Source organism: Aulonocara sp. 'chitande type north' Nkhata Bay, linkage group LG10, assembly GCF_057382095.1.
Source record: "Aulonocara sp. 'chitande type north' Nkhata Bay isolate Kocher_YH1m ecotype deep benthic linkage group LG10, A_spYH_male_GT1.1, whole genome shotgun sequence".
Classification (NCBI taxonomy): Eukaryota; Metazoa; Chordata; class Actinopteri; order Cichliformes; family Cichlidae; genus Aulonocara; species Aulonocara sp. 'chitande type north' Nkhata Bay.
Window position 1 is genome coordinate 26,907,004 of NC_141353.1, and position 23,144 is coordinate 26,930,147.

Below are 23,144 nucleotides of genomic sequence, written 5' to 3' on the forward strand. Positions count from 1 at the left end.
AATTTATCTTAAAAATGAATCTGTTCAATTGAGTGTTTCCTATGCACACAGATAAGAAAAGAGGAGGACTTTGAAACCTGCGCACTGGAGCGAAGAAGGTAACCGAAGCATTAATCATGAACAGGTCATTTGGTTCACAAACAAATCTAGTTTTACAACCGAGAGCGTTCTGGAAAATATATAATAACATTTTGTCTTGATAGCTGCTGGAAATTGGTCTGTAATTTTCCTTAACAACCTGCACTGAGCAACATCTGTGCGCCTTCGGCTGTTCAGAAATGTGTAAGATAAAATCTCAGCCATTTGCCTCATTGAGTATCAGAGCAGTTGGATGATTTTCAGAAAGATTGCAGCTGCAGGGATCATGCAGTGCTGCGTTCAGGTGCTGTGGTGCGTGGAGAGTTCTCACAGTCAGACCTGAAAGTCTTCGTTCCCAATAAAAATATCCTGTAGACCAGAAAAATGACTTCGAGGCTCCAAACACAAATGATCCATATAAACCTTAAAACACTCAAAAACAATCAAGATATTCAGCAGAGTTTGAATTACTTTTAGCGCAGTAATATTCTTTGCTTCTTTCCTCCTTCACACCCTTTTGGTCCCACATTATAAAAATGGGCTCCACTTCTTAGTGGTGGAATTTATTTGAAAACCATTTGGAAAACCCCGTTAAACTAGCTCGAGCTCCGAGACATCTTGTCTGTGTGTCTGCGTGTGTGATTCGCGAGTGCGGTCATGTTTGCGGGTTATCGCTCATGTATTTGAATTAAATATATGTTCAAAGACAACTGACTTTTGCAGGGGTTTTATAGCACCGTGATTGCATGAGACGGGTTTTATGGGTGAACTTTACAACATGAACAGAACACAACAAAGAGCAGCTGCCGGTGAGCACTTTGTTCCTTATGAATGACAAGATTACTCAGCTTTTATTGTCATAACAAGACAAAGCATGTGTAACAACACTGTGAAGATTTACTGCTCTGTGGCCGTGCTTTGATCAAAATGCTGACTGCATGTTCAGTACGTAATGTTCAAACTCTGGTGTGAATGAAGGCACAGATAGTTGAAATCACACAGTGACATGGAGGGGATTTCTCATCCAGCAGGCTCCTAAGTAAAAGTAATTATGGGGAAAAGTGCTTAAGCTTCTTTTAAAAATTCATCTTTCTTTCATGTTAGCTTCAAACATAAAAGACAAAAGGCAAGGGAGGTAAATCTGTCAGAGTTGGGAAAAACAACGTTTTGGTTTATTGTTATATTTCATATACATTTCATATATCTTGAGTCTTTAGAATTTTTTCTGCATTTTAATTATGGTTGGTGTGTTTGGTATGGTTGCTCATGTTATTTCCATGTCAAAGTTGTGCATTAGGGTCTTCTCTTCAAGTAATTACACATACGGAACACCTGCGAAAAGATAAACCAAAATTTAAAAATCTTTTTGGAGGTTTCTTCCAGTTCAAAGGGAGTTTTTCTGTCACACTGTCACCAAAGCGCTTACTCATAGAGAGTCATATGATTGTTGTGGTTTTCTGTGTTTATTTTTGTGGTTTTCTGTGTTTATTTTTGTATTATTGTAGGGTCTTTACCTTACAGTGTAAAGTGCTTTGAGGTGTTGTTGTGATTTGATGCTATATAAATTGAATTGAAAATTAAGTTAAAGTCTATGCACACAAGCAGCATTGCACCTTTGTGGAAAATCCATCCTCAAAAAAACTCGCTCTGTCATAGTTTAAGTGGAAGACACCAACTTGTCTGCAAGCAATCACCATTTGCCCTTAACAAGTGCAACAAACTAGAATTGGAGAACATTTCCCTTAAATGTAAAAGTTATGCCTTAATGCTACCAGCTAACATGTTTGAAAAGGTGCAACTTTTACACATAAGACCAGTATTCTCCATCTTTGGTTGGTGTCAGATAATCCGCCCTCAATCCGTGTCATAGTCAGCAGGTATGAGATCCAAACAGAAAACTACCTTTATTAAAGGCAAGATTCTCCCCCCCCAAAAAATCCCACAGACATACTACAGGTAGGAAGACGAAGCAGACACAACACAGGACAAAGGGACAATTTATACTGACTGACACACTATAGGCTAATCATTGGAATAGGGAACAGGTGGGGTGCAAGGGACAGCTGAAGACAATTAAGGTAATGAAATAAAGGGATGTAAAACTAAACACACAAAACAAAGAGCAAAAGGCTTCAAAATAAAACAGGAAATGAATAACTGACAGGCTGAATACAAGGAAACAGGATGAACAACAGAAAATAAACACATAGAGGCGGGAAACCATAAAACTCATAAATCAAAAGAAATCCAAGATGTTCAAGTTAAAGGCATAAAAATATAAATTTATGATTATAAATACAAACAAAAATGTGGAAAAAAAATAACAATAACCATGCAGTACTGCAACAATATCAGGCAACAGTTAGTATGAAAACAAAGAATTCCCAGCAGCATGCCCAAAATTTACCCATAAATTATATTTTCCAGTCATTTGTATGAGTAAACACGGATTCCCATCACCTCAGAAACAGAAACAGCTCAGTCTGAATCTTACAAGCGAAAAGAAAATAAACATTTACTTACCATAAAAAAAAAAAAATGTGATATCAAAATCCCCTGAGGGTGTTTTAGGATAATTAGCATGAGAACAAGCCATAATTATGTTGAACTAAAAATAGCGTAAAACAAACTTCATTTGCTTCCTCCACTGGCAAATGTCGACTCTATAACTCAATCAAATCATCATCCATGCACGTCAGTTCACAGGTGAATGAGGGGTATTACCCAACTAAACGGCTTGTCAAACACTCCAGTCATCGCCCCAAACATAATAAACAATATTTCTTTAATTGTCAACACGACCCCCCACGTAGCAGAAGTGAATTTTGGCTAATTTGTCATTGCAGCAAATCACAATGGGGGGGAAAACCTACTGACTTACATTTCTTGGGAGACTTTGGAGTCACATTATTGCACATTTCTCCGTCCTCAAACTCCGTACTCGGAACTGTGCTCCCCACGTGTTTATGTTTATACTGATGTGGGCTTTGGTAACGATTTTAAAATCCTTCAACCAGACTGTTACATTGGATGTTCCAGTTGACATGATTTACAGCTATTAATTAAACACAATATGTCAGCATTGTTTATACAGTAATTCTGAGGGCAACACTGGCGATATATTACAAAACGCAGTGTATGATTATAGTTTCAAGTTAATTAAACACCCGCGGCAGACAAAAGTGCTCATCAAGACTTGAATTTAAACCAAAACATAACAATCAGGCCTCCAACTGCACATGGAAAATGCTTTTTTGTTGTTGTTTTTTGTATTTGCAATGCAAGTTGGGACAGTTAAGAAGAGTTACTGCATGACTGAAATGCCCCTTAAATCCCCAAGAGTGTCTGTGGGCATGTGGACTACATGGAAAAATAAGAAAGAATGTAAAGGGAAAACAAAGAAGAAGAATAAGGCTGTCATCACGCGCTTTTCATCTATCATCGGTAAAATATGTAATTATCAGTCCGGAAGAGCGGCACTCCTCCTAGTCTCCTCTTTTCCTCTGTGAATGTGTGTGTGTTTGTTTTCTCAGCCGCCTTAAAACCTCTCTTTCACACACACACAAGGACACAAGTTCATAAACAGACAACTGTGATCCTCGGATCCTCTGCTGAGCTCCGCGCTTTGTCAGAGGCATTTTATTTGTAGGGCAAAAAAAAAAAGAGTTGCTTCTTCTTTTCCACCTCCCACAATATCCTAAATCCAGTTTTCCTTTTTTCTACCTCCCACATTTAACATTTTTTTTCTATGCAGTTATTGACTTTCACATCTGCCAGTAGCTGGAAATACCTGGTACAGAAGTATTTAAACCCTCATTTAAGCACATGGGTGTTTTCATGGACTAAAAACATCCTGGCATCATGAAATTGTGTCTGAACATCTTATCACTAAGAGGTTTTTGCTTTTCATGCAACATTTCAGATCATCTCACCATTTGGATTTCCGGGAATAATTTTAATTTGGATTGTATTAAATTACATAACAACCTAAAAACGTGCCATGAAACCAATTTAAATTTTCAGGTCTCAGGGTCAAGCTAATCTACAGTTTCTTAATGGGAAAAGTTCATTTATGGTTCAGTATTTAAGCTAATTCAGCCTACACAATAATGGTGTGCATTTGAAAGCTGTCAGCATCTATCCAATAGATGCTCTATTGCAGGGGTAGGGAACTCAAGGCCTTGAGAGCCGGTGTCCTGCAGATTTTAGATGTGTTGCTGATCCAACACAGCTGATTTAAATGGCTAAATTACCTCCTCAACATGTCTTGAAGTTCTACAGAGGCCTGGTAATGAACTAATCATTTGATTCAGGTGTGTTGACCCAGGGTGACCCAGGTTTCTTGTCATCTTCAAGAAACCACTCTGCAATGATTTGAGCTTTTTGACTTTGTGCTGGAAACAGCCATCAGAAGATGGGCACACTAGGCTGTGGCGTTGAACCATGCTCAGGTGGTACTAACCACCACTGCTAGCTGCCTGAATTGTCAATACGAGACAGGATGGATGCATGTTTTCATGTTTATACCAGTTTCTGATCTCCTGTTGTCCAGTTTTGGTGAGCTAGTGCAAACTGTAGCCTCAGTTTTTTGTTCTTAGCTGAGTTGCTGCCACGTGATTGGCTGATTAGATATTTATGTTAAAGAGCAGTGGAACAGATATACCTAATAACAGTTACTAATTTGCATACAGTCAAGATTGTAAGTTACACCTGCTGTTTTACGCTGCTGTCTGCACTGCTACGCTTGGGTGCTCCTGTGTCTAATTTACAGGTATCAACACGTGAGCTTTATCTGGATAGACGGTCTACGTCATGAGATTTCCATACGCCAATTTGTCACAACATCTAACCCAGGTCATGGGAAGTAATGGCAACTTCAAAACTGAGTCAGTCTGTTACTCAGCAGGCAAAAATATGATGCTAAGGCGACCTGCCCAGGGTGTACCCTGCCTCTCGCCCTAAGACAGCTGGGATAGGCACCAGCCCACGAGCGACCCTGAAAAGGATAAGCAGAAGCGAATGGATGGCTAGATGGAGGTTTCAAAATACAAAGTACAAAAACGGTGTAGTGATGTCACAGCAGCTAACAGTGACTTTTTTCTTTTTTAGCATTTTCTTTATTCAGACATATCCAGAAACAGAGATGTTAAATCCATGTATGGTTTTCTTTTGTCTCCAGCTTAAAGTAAATAAAAGTATTGTTTGATTTCTTTAAACAGGTGGAGGATGCCAGCAGTGTTTTTTGGAAAACACTGTGAACTTGTTACACAAACATCACCTGATCCAAATCTTCCAAACTGATAGGAAACTCCTTGGAAATCTTGTTTGCTAGAGAGCTAAACAAATAAAGTTAACAGCTATCCATTGTCAAATCAAAAGACTTCAAATCAACATTTTGTTTACATGCCCTCAGTAAGTCAAACACATTGTAACAGAATCACCTCTCCTCCAGCATCCATGAGATAAGGATTTTCCCGGGTGGCCCGACTCCTGCCGGGAACAGAGCTAATCCGTTAAGATGAACAGCAGCGTTTTGTAAACAGGGAACAATGCATAAAAATGGCTGTAATTCCTAAATGGTTAATTTTTTTAAAAAAATTGTAAATCACCTTAAATTAAAGCTGAAATTCTGCACTTCATTCACAGATTCTGTAAAGTTATTTATTTCATTTCATATTCTGTATAGTTTTTCATATTTATATCCTGTACATAGCTTGTACTCACTACAGCCTGTACATACTTATAGTTATAGAATATTCACAACATACTTCATACCGTGTACATTATAACATACCATAATAGACCCATTTCTGTAATATACTCACATATCTATATTATTGCTAATATATATTGTAATATATCTATATCACTAAAGCACTTCTGGATGGATGCAAACTGCATTTCGTTGCCCTGTACCTGTGCATGTGCAATGACAATAAAGTTGAATTCTATTCTATTCTATTCTATATTGATTGGTTTTAAATCTACAACAAAATAATGTGGTTTGGCCCCAAAAATGTATGCATCTGTGCTGCAGATGATGTCTGTGTCCCCTTCTTTATCAGGGTAAAAGTAGAGGACATTTTGAAACTAGGATCCAGGCTCCCCTCTTCAATCCCCGGAGCAGAAACGAGCAGCAGCAGCAGCTCCAACATTCGAGACTAGAGAGGTTCACAGCAGGAGCTTAATTAAAACAAACTGGCAGTGCTGTCGTACACACAGATGTGGGTGAAACAACCGGAGCCGCTAAGTCTCCCGAACTAAATAAACTGGTGCCGCCAAATAAGACCGTGTCCAGACAAATGTGAGGAAAACGCCTGCAATCACTTTTTATGTGGTTTGTGATGTGAAATACACTCATTTTCGGTCTGTCTCAAAAATACACAAAAAGACATCAACACATCTAAAGCTCATAATATTTTGTTTAAAAAACAGGGATGAGTGGAAAAAACTGTTTGTGAGTTTGTATGACAAAGTCTTGAAGACCCCACGACCCCCGTTCCCACCGTTTATGATAAGCCGAGGTAACTCCTTGGCTGTACTCCAAAGTCAGGCATGCCAGGTGAACTGGTGATTCTAAACTGGCCGTGGATGACAAAGTGTTTACAGTTTATAAGTCCTGGATGGATGGATGGTTAAATGTGGCTAAAGTGCTGTTACTCGTCACCAAGTTAGCAAGTGGTTGCTGAAATTGATCACAAAGTTTACCAGTGATTTGCTCTGTTTGTCTTGCTGTTGTTTAGTGAATGGTGAACGCTCGTGAAAATGGTTTAACAGAGGAAACAAAATAAAAACTAACTGAAAGACAATAGAATGAAAATTGAATATGGGGCCAGTTTCTCCCTCAGCCTCAGTTGAAGAAGACATTTTAATCTCAAGGGTCTTACTGGGCAAATAATAGTAATTGGATGATCTTCTGTTTTTAAGACACCCTTTCCATTAGACATACTGTTTTGACCCACTGTTGACGTGAGATTTTTATGTTAAGTTTAGTGAAAATAAGCGTTTTCTGACTTCTTTGAGGCCTTTATTAGTCAGCCAGTTTAGATATATAAAGGGATACAAATTAAGCTGTGGATGTTGCAGATGTGTTATCCAGTTCTGTTTTCAGCTTTGTGAAGCACATTATACATCGCAAAGATCTGCTATGGAAGGTGTTACTTAAAAAAAAAGAAAAAAAAACACCAGTTAAATGAGAAGAGAAGAACAACGCAGAGAGACACAGACTTTAAATTAATCACTGTGAGCGTAAACATGCACTATCTGTGATAACATACAATATTTGTTTGACTGTGATCTCTCTGGTATGTCAGCGAATGCTGTGTTTGTACCACCAATGACAAATCTGTGCTCCTCCCTCTGTTTGTTTGGCTTTGTTTTGCTTTCATCTACAAACCTCCAGAACAAGACAAGGGCCAGCTGTTCTTACCAGAGGACGAGGAGGAGGAGGAGGGCAGAGAACGTGACCTCCTGCTCTCACCCAGAGGTCAGCAGGGAGGTTGTGTTTGTCCGAAAGTGATGGAAAATGGTCAGTTTGTTTAAGAAAAGTCATACTGAAGAAAACAGTGTGGGCATATTTCTAGGTTATTATTAGAATGGGAGAGGTTTAATGTAATCCGCGCCTCTTTCACTTGTTTTTATTTGAAAACTGACCTACAAATTGTGTAAAATCTCAAATATTCCTAATTTCACATAAGAACGTCTTGTTTTTTTTAACGTTTCTATATCATCAGTATTTGCGATTATTTACAGATGACAATATGGCAGATTGTTGGTGTGGTCACAAACTAAACTGTTGCACAATTAGCAGAAAAGCAGCATGTTTCCACCCAAACATGAGTTTCTGATCCGTGAGCTGCAGAAACGGTCTGTCTCAAAGCTGTAGTGAGCGCCGTGGGGTGATAGACAGTCTGGCGAGAGCCCCGGTGACCGGGAGGCTCAAACTGTGACCAGCATCTGACCACACAGCTACGGGTCAGTCTACACAGAGACAGACAGGGCGACGGCGGCCGGGGTTTCCTCCAGAAGACGTTAATGATCCAGAGACAAAGAAACGGTCGAGAGAAAAGCACTCTGTCTGCCATTAGAGGCACCGCTGTTACATTTAATTTAACCCAATAACAGACAGTGCAAACACACTATCAGTTAATCAGTGGTGACCTGCTGAGCAGAATCACAGAGATTATAAGGTAGCTGGTCTCATAACCAAAAGATACTCATTCACTTGTTTTCTCAGGAATCTTAGTATTTAATAATATAATTGCATTTCTGTTTGACCTAATTAACACTTGTGTATGAGCATCATACATTCTCCTACACAACGACAATGCATGTGAACAATATTGAAAAATATTATTTTTCAAATGCAAGCATGGAGAAAAGTTACCAGCCTTTTCTTAATGTCTCGTTGATTAGGTGATAGTGAGATATTTTATGAGCTATGTGCTGGAAACTACAGCAAATCTCTTAGAAAATGGCGTACTGGAGCTAAAATTATACACTTTTGGCCGATGTCCACATTTACAAACCCATAACTCACGACAGAAATGAGCAGAACAGGTAAGCGCCTGCTCGGTGCTGCTAAGCATGGAAACTACTGCAGACAGAGGCCTTTCTGTCTAAACTGAGGAGGAAACGCAGGCGTCATGCAGCACCAGGACGTCCTGACAGGCAGGCGGCCGCTCCGACCAATTAAAAGGTGAGAGCAGAGGAAGAGCAGGATGTCAGGAGCTGTGCCCGAGCCGTCTGGGCTTCCCTGTAACATTGGGATTACTGTAATTCTCTATTTCAGGCAGTTCTACTACAGCTTATTTCAACTGTCTGAGATTTTCCTCAACCACTTTCAAATGTAAACCTTCACTCAGCATGAAATCTAAACTGTGTCATGAAAAGTCATGAAAGGGAAAATTCAAGAGTTAGCTCGACATCGAAGAGAGAAAAAGACAATGAAACACTCTGAGCCATATATCATAGAGAATAATAGTGCAATATAAAAGTCACATGAGCGGATGTGCTGATGTTTTGCCTTTTTAACTCTTCTTCAGCAGCTGATTATAACAGGGTGTAGCTGAGATTGATGGGTTTGGATATAAAAAAGAATCAAATGACATATCAGTGATATAATGTTCATCATCATGGGGAAAAGACGGCAATTCCTAATTCCTCAGCCAGAGTAATAGACAGACCAGCACTGAGGCAAACAGCAAATGCCTCTGAAAAAACAGAGTGTAGATATCCACAATCTGCTGGAAGTAAACGTGTCATCGCTGAATACAATAAATGTACAGTTTCCTACTTTTACCTGTCTATGTAACTCTACTTTTAACAAAAATATCTAAGAGGAACATTTCTCAGCTGCTCCAACTTTTGGAAAGTCAAACTGAAAAACCTAACAGTGACATACACAAGTTGTTACTTTATGAGGATCATCCTTCTCTTTTCTGAGAAATGCACTTTACATACACTCTCCTCCCTGTGCCACAAGCAGCAGGCGCACCTCGCAAACGGAGGGCGCCCTTACTCCCAGCAAATGGGCGATAGAAAACCAATCGGTGCCTATGCCATTCCCAATATGCGTTGGTTGATGTCGGGGCAGCATGAGTACGAGCAATTTTTTGTTTTGATTTTTTTTGCCGATGCCCATGATGCTGCCCCCCCACCACGATGCCGCCCCGGGCAACCACCCGTGTCGCCCGTATCAAAAACCGCTACTGGATCTAGTGTTGCACTGTGCTGTAGTGCAAAGTTTGCAATGAGATTTTTGTAACTGTGAGTACAAACAGTTCTACCATAGCTATGTGATGGACTGGTTAAGTGCATTTATAAGTAGCTCTGGAATGAAACTGTCTCTGAGCCCTGGAGGTCGGCATCTGAAAGGCTCTGTTTGCAGGCTGTGGCATGGGTGTGGGGGGTTCGTCCTTTAAGACTGGAAGCTGCACCATCATCTCTGTAAATGTACCCAATCACTGCTGTGTCATCCAATTTTATGACAATGACAAAAGCAGGTGAATGCAGAAGTTGTGGCAGAGTCAGTGTAGGGAATTTCGCCAGGTAACAGGTGTGTTTTAATTAAGTAATCACTGAGTATACTAAAAAATAATAAAGATGGTCTAAATTGAGAGTCAAATGCTACTAATGTTTGCACATCTGTGCAACAATGACAGATATATAACCTCTGAGGACATTTGCATGAGCAGGTTTATCATTTCCCATATCCGGTCCAGAACGCAATTAAAACTAGAGTAAGACTATTAAGGATCTTACACAGATTAAAAGCTCATCTTAAATATCATTAAATGATGAGAAAACACTGAACACAGAGATCAGTGGCAGAAAAGTGGATTATGCTGTGAGAAAAGGAACTTATTAAAAACTCTCCTTTCTCCAGTTAGTGGACTTCAAACAGCACGGTGCTGTGAGGTCTGGCATGTCCAGCAGTAATCTCAGTGTTGATGGTGTGCGTTTTTTTGACGGAGGAGACAACAGAGAGGCTCACGGTCGTCTTTTGATGAGGCCAGATGAGACCTTCAGCCACATTCCTCGTCAGTCTCCCGGGCTGCCGCTCGCCACATTACTGTCTGCAGTCCAAACAAACAAGGCCAGCCTCAGAGGGCCTCCTGAGCCGTGCCAAGCCCAGCCGGGACAAACCGCCCACCTCTGACGGTCTGAAAATATAGATTCTCCATTTTTAACTCCAGTAACAAGAAGTTTTTTCAATAATAAAACAAAGTCGTTCCACACAGTCTGACACAAGCTGTTGTCACTTATGATGTCTAGACGTCAACAACCTGTCACTGGAAATTTGTGTGTTCCTGAACAACATGCATTTAAAAGTTCCCAGTCACTAATTATTTGTTTTTGTATTACACAAAATGTGGACCAGTTGCTAAGGACCAGTTGCCAACAAGTGGCCTGCCAAAGCAGTAGAAATACTCTAGTTTCACAAGCTGTGTCATCTGAAACCAAAACTTGGATACAAATGGCTAACTAGCTCTAATCTCAAAGCCGATTTATTAGCCATAATCTGAGAAAAAGTGAACAAAAGAAAACTAGGTGCTAACCTAAGGATAGCTGTGACACAACTGAACCAAAGTGAATGAAAATCAACTTGAGTACTTGAAAAGCACCAGCCTTCCAGGATAAGAGAGAGCGCCATCTCACAAGGCAACCAGCTTATATAGACTCCCAAGCAGGTGAAGTCACTCCTTTATTTAGGAGAAACCGTTAATTAGGACCTGAAAAATAGTACACGGTAGACATGAGCTCTCTCTGAAGTGTGGCTCTGGCCTCTGTCGTTTGAGAGGTGCTCAGAGCTGCTACTCCACCACATCAAAGGGAGCCCGTTGAGATGGTTCGGGCACCTATGCCTTCTAAGTGAGCTGATCCGGTCATGTCCTTTCAGGAGGAGGTCCCAGGGTAGACCCAGGGCGTCGCTGGAGAGGATTTATCTCTCATCTGGCCTGGGAACGACTCAGTGTTCCCATAGATGAGGTGAAGGAGGTGAATCGGAAGAAGGCAAGTCTGGGCTTCTCTGCTTAGACTGCAGAGCAAGCCCCAAATAAATGGAAGAAGATGGATGGATGGATCGGTTTGGCAAATAAATGCACCAACCCAATCCTACACATACTGTTATACAGCTAGCAGGTAGCTAAAGTTACTTTAAGCCACTGAAAATCTTGATGACTTGCTCTTATTAATGGGATCAATATTCTACATTCAGTGACAGCATTCACCCACCAGGTGACATTTCTTTTTTTCAATGCCTAATTAAGTATATGTGTATATGACAGGTGATGGTGATACATGGTTTGTGCTATTTTGCACCAATGGATAAATCTATTTATGTAAACGGACTATTGTGGGTTTGAGTTAGAGCTTATTTAGCCTCAATATGGACATTTTTCTTCATACATGGCATAAATACAACTGAGAATATGGTTTTTTATGGCTGCTCCACAGTGGCAATTTAAAACAGGTTTTTAAAAGCCAAGTAAAACTTAAATTCAGCTCCTAAAATATATATCTAACAGAAAACAGGTGGTGTTTTTTGCATGCAGGTCTGTGTGTGGGCTGTTGTTTTATACTGTACCTCTAACAGAGGCTGAACACAGCTCATAAACACAAGCCACAGGATCCTGATTCAACACAAAGCTTCACCCGAGCAGTTTTTCGTGGTGTCCTGTCAGCCACTTCTTTAAAAAGCAACAGTAAAGTCAGATCTGAGAAGTGAAAACTGAAAGTTTTGGACTTGAAGAATTCAATCATGAGAGAGGAGTTTAGGATATCCGCTGCTGGAATTGAAATATAAAGAAATCTGTCCATAGTAGAGTCTGTGGAAGTCACCCGATTGCTGTTGACTTTTCCTTTTACAGTGCAAACTGTATCCTTCCTCATGCAAATGAACCTCTCCTTCTTTCTTTCTAGCCCTTCTCTTTAGCTAGCTTTGAATCTCAAATGACTGAATTTTACATGTTATACAAATTATGACATTTACATGTAACCAGGCACAGGCTGGACAAACATATATACATTAAATCAGAGTCCTATTGAAAAAGAGACAAAACAGGTATGGGTAAAATATACTTTATGTTATCAGAGCCAGTCTGAGCTGATAATAAAATGTCTAAGAATCACAGTGTCTGCTGTCCTTCCATTAATGCCACAGTTTTAATCTATAGACAAAAGACAAAAAAATATTTTTAGACTTTTTTCAAGCTTTCACTTTGACTGAAAATGTTTTATCTACTCCAATCTAGTCATCTTTTGTAAGTTAACACGATAACTAAATAAAAGTAGCGTTGCATGATGAAGTTTAGCCCGTATGGTGAAGAAAACTGAACCAGTCAGGAACTTCTGCCGCCTGCTTTGTCAGGAGGAGGCAGCCTGGGCAAACAGTAAGTTAGATAATGAAGTAATAAGTTCATTTGTTCTGTGTGTCATTAAAACCCATGTGGGGTGGACATTAAATAAATACAAATCGGCTCAGCTCCTGGCATTTGCGTAACACGATGCCGTCTCACAACATTTATTTGACATTGGATTCCTTCTTGTCTCCTGAGTGGGCCTGAATCTGTAAGACTTTATCATGGCTGTCAGAGCAGATTGACACATAACCTTTAAAAGAATCTGTCAGGATGCCAGGCTGCGACCGCTGTATGTTATTATGTGTGCGTGCCTTTGAATTTGCATCCCTGTGACAGACAGAGACATCAAGTCGTCAAAGAGGACAATGCGTCTGGTGCGGAGCTGAACTCGGAGAGATGGAGACAAAGAGATGGTGTGACAGGTTGGAGGAGGTGACAGAGAACTAAAGGCCAATGGGTGAATCTGTTTATGCCGCCACCTGCCCCCTCGCTGTCTGAAAAAATGACCATTAAGTCAAGGAAGGGAATTCCAGGAGATGCAGGCCTTCCCTTTTGTCTTCATATTCATTCTCCTGGTGATTTTCACTGAACTATGAGCCAGACTGCACAATGCCTTCCCGTTGAGATTAGGTTAAAGCTCAGACACAGATACCTGCTGATTGGTGTAACGTAATCTACAATACAACAACACTCAGCAGAACTTATTAGGCAAACTATTAGTTAGATTAGCCCCAAAATTGCCAAAATATTTTCCACAAGGCACCAACACCACAAACAAAGAGATTCTGATTAGCCTGAAACTCACAGTCTCCCTTCGTGGTGCCAATCATTTTATGGCAAAGTTATATAAACTATACCTTCGTACACTTCTCGTGAAAGGAGCTGTGAGCTACACAGACCGAGCTGTAAACAAGTTTATTTCTGCTTTATATTCGGGTGTGTTAAATATCGCAAACCGCTTGTTCAGCAGACGTTATTAGTTGCTAATCAACTTTGAATGAGCCACATGTCTCTCTTGACTGTCTTCCAGTGCTTTGTCCTCACCATCATCCAGTGATCCAGTGTCCAGCCCGCCACAGGGGTTGTATTATGGGCCGGTGGGGGTGTCACTCAACCCTCTGAGAGGAGAAAGCGGAGGGAGGTGATTTAGCATTAGGTCATCCCTACCCCTCCTGCTCGCTCTCTGAGGCTCGCTGACAGGTCTCATCATACAGGGGGACCTGCCGGGCAGATTGACAACTCAATGAGCCGACCAGCGCGAGGCTTTCACAAGCACTATTTCATGGCCTCTGTCTTTGTTTAACAAACCCCCTACACCACCCATATACCCTCCACTACTGCCCCCAATCTTTGCTTTTCTCCCTGGTTTTCTTGCAAACTGTCTTCCGTCTGCTTTGCTCATTAAAGATAGGCTAGAGCAGCTCCACTCGTCTTAATCATTAGTGACAGTGAAACAACAACCATTAATAGTAAATATCAAAAATTAGCAGTATATATCAGAAATTAACAGTTTATTTCAGCGCCAAAATGTGCTCAAATTCTTTAAAATATCTTAATTTCGGGGATCAAGTGTTGAATCAAAGTGCAGGATGCAGAAAAAAATTACTTATTATACACAAAATCTCAGCAAACTACACAATCAAGAGTTGAGCTACCAAAATTTGCAAACTGGTACATCTTAGGCCCTTTAAAGGTTCTTATCTATCTCATATAAATTAGCTATATCATGTTGCCTAGCAACCATCTACTAACATGCTACAATGACCCACTTCTAACATCTATCTACCGATAACACATTATTAAAGCATCATATCATTTTAATATCTTGAAAATAACGTCTAATTTCAGTCCATAAAACTTCATCATGCATGCTGCCGAGCAACCACCTAGCAACGGACCAAAATCACAGATCAAACAATACCGTAACGTGGTGTGTACTACAAAAGAAGGTACACTTGTTTAGCTGCTGGCACAAAAAAATGGATATGCATCCAACAGAAGATAATTGAAACATAAATCAACATAAATCAAGGTAGGATTGTTTTCTCATGCATTTCAATAAAGGCTTCATTTGGTGACAGAGGAGTCGCCCCCTGTTGGCCAGCTCAGTAACTATATTGAATGCTAAAGTCTTCAGGTTTTCTCTAAATTGCTTTAAATCTCCTCTATCTTTAGAGAATTAATGAATGGTAATGAGAGCACAGGTATTTCCTACATGCTGGGCATGAATGTCTCACCTACTACACATCCAGCCACTACCTTGTGGTTCTTGCGAAACACTGAGATGCAGGATTGACTGAAGTACACATGACTGCTCAGGACACCAGGCTGAGCAGTGGATGCAAGGTGAGGCTTGAGCAAAGGAAGCATGCAGGGAGAGGAGGGAGTGAAGAACGGAGGAAAAGTGGGAGGCTTGGAGGGGAGGGGATACCGTTCCGCTTTGGTGCCTTTCAATATACCGGCCACAAAAACCGGCTCGCTCCATATACCTCATCTTTGCATGTGAAAGGACGGCTCCATTGTCCAGGCCTAACTGCACATTTAACCTGTCTGGAATGAAAGAAAGGGGAAATTTCTCCCCCTGTCTCTCCCCTCAAACCCACTCTCGTCTTAACAAACCAATTAGCCGTACATTTCTCCCGCAAAGACGACTTATTTACACTTGGGCTAAATAGTGAGTGAACAACCAGCTCACGGATGTTTAATTTTTAGCCAGAGGGAAGAACCAAGGCTGTTTTCCCTTTTTTCCCCCTCGTATTTGTGCTTAATTTGGGCCTTGAGGAAAGATGCAGATTTGGTGTCTTTATCAGGGACTGAATGCCGAGTTTGATAGTGATGTCTGTCTTTTCATCAAATTTGGGCCTTTTCAGTTTGCAATAAGTTGTTTTTAACTCTGTGAAAAAGAAACGCTTATATTTTCATTTTGCTGTTATCACTTTTTGAAGCTCTTCTGTATAGTGCTGTATGATACTGCAAATTATGGTATCAATCTAATACCAAGTACTGCCAATACCGTTACCGATACCTTTCACTCATAAAGGCAGCTTATGTATTAAAGATCAGTGTGTCATGATTTATGAGATGAATCATCAGTTTTCAAATTCTAAACACACTTTAATGACCACTAAATCACTGTGATTTTTTTTAACTTTCCACAATAAGGAGTTAACACAACAAAGCACACTTTTCAGCTCTTCATGTATTGTGAAACTGGGTTGGGGGGTTTTTGGACACCTGGAATGTAAATATACAGCTTCTGATGTTATCAATCTCTTTATTTTCAAAATAAAATTAGCCAGCCAGCTACATACTGAACTTCGAGGATAGTAACAAAGTATCGATCTCATCCCACTAGTATCGATCTAATACCGATACCAGCATTGGTATTGATACTTTTGATATTTTGTATTGTTAATGCTAGTATTGAAGTTGCAAACTATTTTGATAGACAGTACCATTTTTAAAACATTACAAGTTACCAATATGTGCATAAGTTTTGATGTGAATGTGCACATTATTTTGTAGACCCAGCCATAAATTTCATTTACATCTGAATAAATCTGATATTTAAAAAAAACACAGAAAAATAGATGTTGTTGTTCAATGTGGTCTAATGACACATTTGTTGTCTAAACCTTAAGGCTCTTATAGTTTTCATCCAAACACTGGTATAATAAATTGATCAATTTCTGTCCTTAAATAGGGGCTCAATTTTGTTTGGTTTTTTTTTTTCACTAGAGGAGGCAAAATGATCCCAAGCTACTCTGCAGCCGTGCCCACTGAGAGTCCCAGCTCATGCTGAGGGGCAGAGTGGGGATAATTTTTTCTGCCAAAGCCCCTGGCTGTGTTTTGAGTTTTAAAAAGGAGGGTTGTTTGGCTCTGAAAGCACACTGACGCAATCCGACTCCAAGCCAGGCAGGCTGTGTGTGTCTTACAGGTGCCACATTAAGCAGTTATTAAGGAGCTGATGGCTTATCATTAAACATCTTTATATCACTTGTTAATGCTTTATAGATCAGCATTGTCATTTTGCAAGGTTCTAAAAGAAAAAATCCACTCAGATAATGTATTTTTGTCTTATTCCAATATTATTGCATGTTTGAAAGTAATGTATTTACAGTCTTTAATATTAACAGTTGTTATAACACTTAGTAGAAGACTTTGTTCCGGGGACACAAAAATGATCAAGTGAGACGTTAATAATGCCTCAGTGGAAGCCTGTACTGTGTGCAAAACTACTGCGCATAGTTGTTAGAGCAGGGGTGTCAAACATAAGGCCCGGGGACCAGAATCAACATAGCAAAAACAAAGTTCAGCCCACTAGTTGGCTTTGGAAAACGTGAGGAAGGGCACAAAATGTAGGTTTTATAGATTTTCCTACTGATCAAGACTTTCCCCATGGCCGTTCCTACTACACCAAAGTAATTAAGTAATAGATGCACAATGTCTTAAAGAAAATTAAAATGTCACAAAATGGGATTTAAGCAAGTTTTTTTCCCTAAATAATAAAGAGTAATGGAAAGGAATGGGTTGTTGTTGTTTTTTTTGTTTAAAGGAAACTTTAAAAAGCAGCTTTTTGATAAATGTATCAAGTTACCTACTTACCCAAACCCCTCATTACCCTTTAATTTGCCCACATTTGGATTTAGACAAAAAAATATTTGTAATGACTATATTCAAAAGGATTACCTTATACTTAGTTTATGTCACAATACTGCAGTAAGCTACTCACTTTGGTTGCCTCAATAAAAAATTATTATAAAATTTTTTTTTAAAATTGCCTTAAACTTCACAGTTGGGATGTGGTGGTTCTGTTAATGTTCCTGAACAGCCCTCAGACTTATTTGAGAGAATCTTACATGGACTATATTTCCACTACTTGCTTTCACCATCGCCAAATTATGAAGCAGATTGTCATATATTGCACTAGTCCACCAAACCAGAGGTCAGTTGAGGTTAAGACGCGGTGAGTAGCCGTGGATGTGATTGTCAGTGAGATGCCAGGGATGTGAATGCAGTCCTGAATGGGGAGGCTGCTGCTCCCCTAATGCTCTATCATGAATACGGCTTCCTGAAGAGACCTGGTGAGAGGACGCCGTCTCTGTACCTGTGAAGCCGTCAAGCGGCCGACTGGGGTTTGTTTGTGTCTTCAGTTGAGTCGGACCTCAGCAAGGGTTCTCCCAACACAATGTCCAGTACGCGGGCCCTCTGCCTCTGAAGCTCAGCCGAGGGGCCAGCTGTAAGAGCGTCTCAGCCGGGGTCCCGGGGCCAGAGTGGGTCCAAAGGCCTGGTGCTGGGAGTCTCCGACAGGGGCAGCTGCTTCCCAGCGGCCCCTCAACGCCCAGCTCATTCTTTTAATTAGACACTTGGAGAATTAACTCCCGCGTAGACGAGATCAGCCTCCACTCCCCTGCAGCCTGAGCAAAGTGGACTGGAAGGAAAATAAGGTACACTTGATAAGCTCTTCAGCTTTAAACTGTTCATTTCAATAAAAAGTGGTGGTGAGTGGTTTTAACTACTTTTAGCGTTCTGCAGCCAATGGGGTTCATTTTCTCTGGTCAGAGCAGCATGCTGGAACAGGTTTAATTTGATTTGGGGTTTATTTAGCAATGCCTGTGTTTGTTGAATTGTCTATAGAGCTGGGGCCTGTGCTTCGTACCGCGCTAAGTGAGTTAGCTGGATTAGATTGTTGACGATTTCGCGTGATCCTGGATCGTTCGGTTCCCCGAAGCCCATCCGGGACTTGCTGTCATAGCAACAGAGCCGTAAGCGTAAACCTGCTGGGGAGCAGGTTTACTTTATGTAAACAGGATTAGATCGCGGCCACGCAGGTATGTCCGCTTCATTTATACGAAAGCAACAGCGATATTCCACCACTGTTTCACCATAAATAAATAACATCAATGTAACTAAAGATAATGCAGCACTTGATCCTTTTATTGATGTCACACAGATACATACAGGTCATTTCCTAAAAAAGGGAAATGTACTATTAACATTCTATTACATGTATGTGATTATTACAGATTTAATTCATATTTCAGAGTAGTAATTGTAAACTAGAAAGTGCATTTTCTGAAGAAACTGCAGTGTGAATGCTTGAATCTGAATGTATGCACTGAAATGAATTAATTGCTGAATTTTGAGTTAAAAATATTGAATGAGATTAAAAAAAACCAAAAAAAACCCGAATTTAACCTGAAAACAAAGGTGCTGAACTGCTAAAAGCTGAAGGTTACACAGAAGAAGGAGTTGGAAAAAAACTGAAAATGTTTTAAATGTAAATTAGAAAACCCTAAGAAATGAGAAAAGAACATTTAGAGTCAGAAAACATCTGAATGAATATTAAAAGGTCATATTCTTTGAATCACTGAATGACTCAAATGTGATCCCTCCACTTTGATCCACACAGTTTAAAAAGTTTAAATGCCTGAGCTTTGAAAGACACGGTGTTGGAAAGAGAACAATAATGGCGACAATTTGAGGGTAAAATGATGGCTGTAACACTGTGGACACAGCAGCAGTTGAAAGAGAAGTGCTAAAGATGAATCTTGGTACAGTGGCAGGCAGAGCTCGTTAAGCAGGCAGGTGTGAGCCTGGTTGCTATAGTGACTGCACCCAATGGCTCCATACACACGTACACAGACATGCGCCTCACTTTTGCTGCTTAAAATGAACAGAAAAGTCAGGCCGAAACAAATCGCTCCCAAATGAAAAGTATAGGTCGTATTGACGAAATTCTTTCACCGTGAGCGGCAGCAATGTCTAGTCTACCTAATTCTCAGTTTTCATGCCTGTGGAGTTTATTATATGGACGTGGTGACAGTGTAAAAACACCATGCTCTTCTGATTTTCAAACCAACCTTCTGAGCCGTTTTAACATTAGAGTCTATGGAAGAGTTGGAGGGAGGAGGCTGTGCATTGGTGACATTTATGAAAGAACCATAACACCTAGGACAATAGTAAACACATTGGATGAAAGAGGACAGCCATGGCTACGTTTTGAGGGTAAAATCATACCTGTAGAGCAAACGCTGCGGACACAGCAGCAGTTTTAAAAAAGATTTTAAGATTAATTTTTTTGCTCCTCTCACTCTAGCAGTTGAGCTGTCTCACTCTAGCCCCAACATTCCGTCCCATACACACCCATTATAAATTTTGAAACGGGTGAAAAAACATCATGAAACTTAAACTGGAACTGAAGAAAAAGTATAATAGATATTGAAAAGATAAATACAAGTTGAATAGTTGAATGTCTTGTCTTCGTTTTAAAGTTTGAATGGTGGCTCTATGTCAATGTATGTGGAAGTAGTAAGAGTTTAAAAATGAGTAAGTTGAATGAGGATTTGAAGGGTCTCCCCATTGAAATACATTATAAATTTTTGTTGAATAAAGTTGAATAAAATTAAAAATATAAATGTTAAAAATATGAAAAATAGAAGCAGTGTTGTCCAAAAGAATAGGAATCTAACGGTGTTTGAATGGTTTTTCTAAGTTGAACGGTTTTGAAGGAGTAGGATTACAAAAAACGTACGGAATAGATAAAATATAATAACTAGAAAGTGCATTTTCTGAAGAAACTGCAGTGTGAATGCTTGAATCTGAATGTATGCACTGAAATGAATTAATTGCTGAATTTTGAGTTAAAAATATTGAATGAGATTTAAAAAAAACAAAAAAAAAAAAACGAATTTAACCTGAAAACAAAGGTGCTGAACTGCTAAAAGCTGAAGGTTACACAGAAGAAGGAGTTGGAAAAAAACTGAAAATGTTTTAAATGTAAATTAGAAAACCCTAAGAAATGAGAAAAGAACATTTAGAGTCAGAAAACATCTGAATGAATATTAAAAGTTCATATTCTTTGAATCACTGAATGACTCAAATGTGATCCCTCCACTTTGATCCACACAGTTTAAAAAGTTTAAATGCCTGAGCTTTGAAAGATACGGTGTTGGAAAGAGAACAATAATGGCGACAATTTGAGGGTAAAATGATGGCTGTAACACTGTGGACACAGCAGCAGTTGAAAGAGAAGTGTTTCAGATGAATCTTGGCAGAGTGAGAGAGAGAGCTCGTTAAGCAGGCAGGTGTGAGCCTGGTTGCTATAGTGACCGCACCCAATGGCTCCATACACACGGACACAGACATGCACCTCACTTTTGCTGCTTAAAATGAACAGAAAAGTCAGGCCGAAACAAATCGTTCCCATATGAAAAGTACAAGTCGTATTGACGAAATTCTTTCACCGTGAGCGACAGCAATGTCTAGTCTACTGAATTCTCAGTTTTCATGCCTGTGGAGTTTATTATATGGACGTGGTGACAGTGGAAAGACACCATGCTCTTCTGATTTTCAAAAGAACCTTCTGAGCCATTTTAACATTAGAGTCTATGGAAGAGTTGGAGGGAGGAGGCTGTGCATTGGTGACATTTATGAAAGAACCATAACACCTAGGACAATAGTAAACACATTGGATGAAAGAGGACAGCGATGGCTACGTTTTGAGGGTAAAATGGTGGCTGTAGAGCAAACGCTGTGGACACAGCAGCAGTTTTAAAAAAGATTTTAAGATTAATTTTTTTGCTCCTCTCACTCTAGCAGTTGAGCTGTCTCACTCTAGCCCCAACATTCCGTCCCATACACACCCATTATAAACTCTGAAACGGGTGAAAAAACATCATGAAACTTAAACTGGAACTGAAGAAAAAGTATAATAGATATTGAAAAGATAAATACAAGTTGAATAGTTGAATGTCTTGTCTTCGTTTTAAAGTTTGAATGGTGGCTCTATGTCAATGTATGTGGAAGTAGTAAGAGTTTAAAAATGAGTAAGTTGAATGAGGATTTGAAGGGTCTCCCCATTGAAATACATTATAAATTTTTGTTGAATAAAGTTGAATAAAATTAAAAATATAAATGTTAAAAATATGAAAAATAGAAGCAGTGTTGTCCAAAAGAATAGGAATCTAACGGTGTTTGAATGGTTTTTCTAAGTTGAACGGTTTTGAAGGAGTAGGCTTTCAAAAAACGTACGGAATAGATAATAATAACTAGAAAGTGCATTTTCTGAAGAAACTGCAGTGTGAATGCTTGAATCTGAATGTATGGACTGAAATGAATTAATTGCTGAATTTTGAGTTAAAAATTTTGAATGAGATAAAAAAAAAGTCCGAATTTAACCTGAAAACAAAAGTGCTGAACTGCTAAAAGCTGAAGGTTACACAGAAGAAGAAGTTGGAAAAAAGCTGAAAATGTTTTAATTGTAAATTAGAAAAACCTAAGAAATGAGAAAGGAACATTTAGAGTCAGAAAACATCTGAATGAATATTAAAAGGTCATATTCTTTGAATCACTGAATGACTAAAATGTGATCCCTCCACTTGGATCCACATAGTTTAAAAAGTTTACATCTCTGAGCTTTGAAAGACAAGATGTTGGAAAGAGAACAACGTTTTGAGGGTAAAATGATGGCTGTAACACTGTGGACACAGCAGCAGTTGAAAGATAAGTGTTTAAGATGAATCTTGGCAGAGTGAGAGAGAGAGCTCGTTAAGCAGGCAGGTGTGAGCCTGGTTGCTATAGTGACCGCACCCAATGGCTCCATACACACGCACACAGACATGCACCTCACTTTTGCTGCTTAAAATGAACAGAAAAGTCAGGCCAAAACAAATCGCTCCCACATGAAAAGTAAAAGTCGTATTGACAAAATTCTTTCACCGTGAGCGACAGCAATGTCTAGTCTACCAAATTCTCAGTTTTCATGCCTGTGGAGCTTATTATATGGACGTGGTGACAGTGGAAAGACACCATGCTCTTCTGATTTTCAAACGAACCTTCTGAGCCATTTTAACATTAGAGTCTATGGAAGAGTTGGAGGGAGGAGGCTGTGCATTGGTGACATTTATGAAAGAACCATAACACCTAGTACAATAGTAAACACATTGGATGAAAGAGGACAGCGATGGCTACGTTTTGAGGGTAAAATCATACCTGTAGAGCAAACGCTGCGGACACAGCAGCAGTTTTAAAAAAGATTTTAAGATTAATTTTTTTGCTCCTCTCACTCTAGCAGTTGAGCTGCCTCACTCTAGCCCCAACATTCCGTCCCATACACACCCATTATAAATTTTGAAACGGGTGAAAAAACATCATGAAACTTAAACTGGAACTGAAGAAAAAGTATAATAGATATTGAAAAGA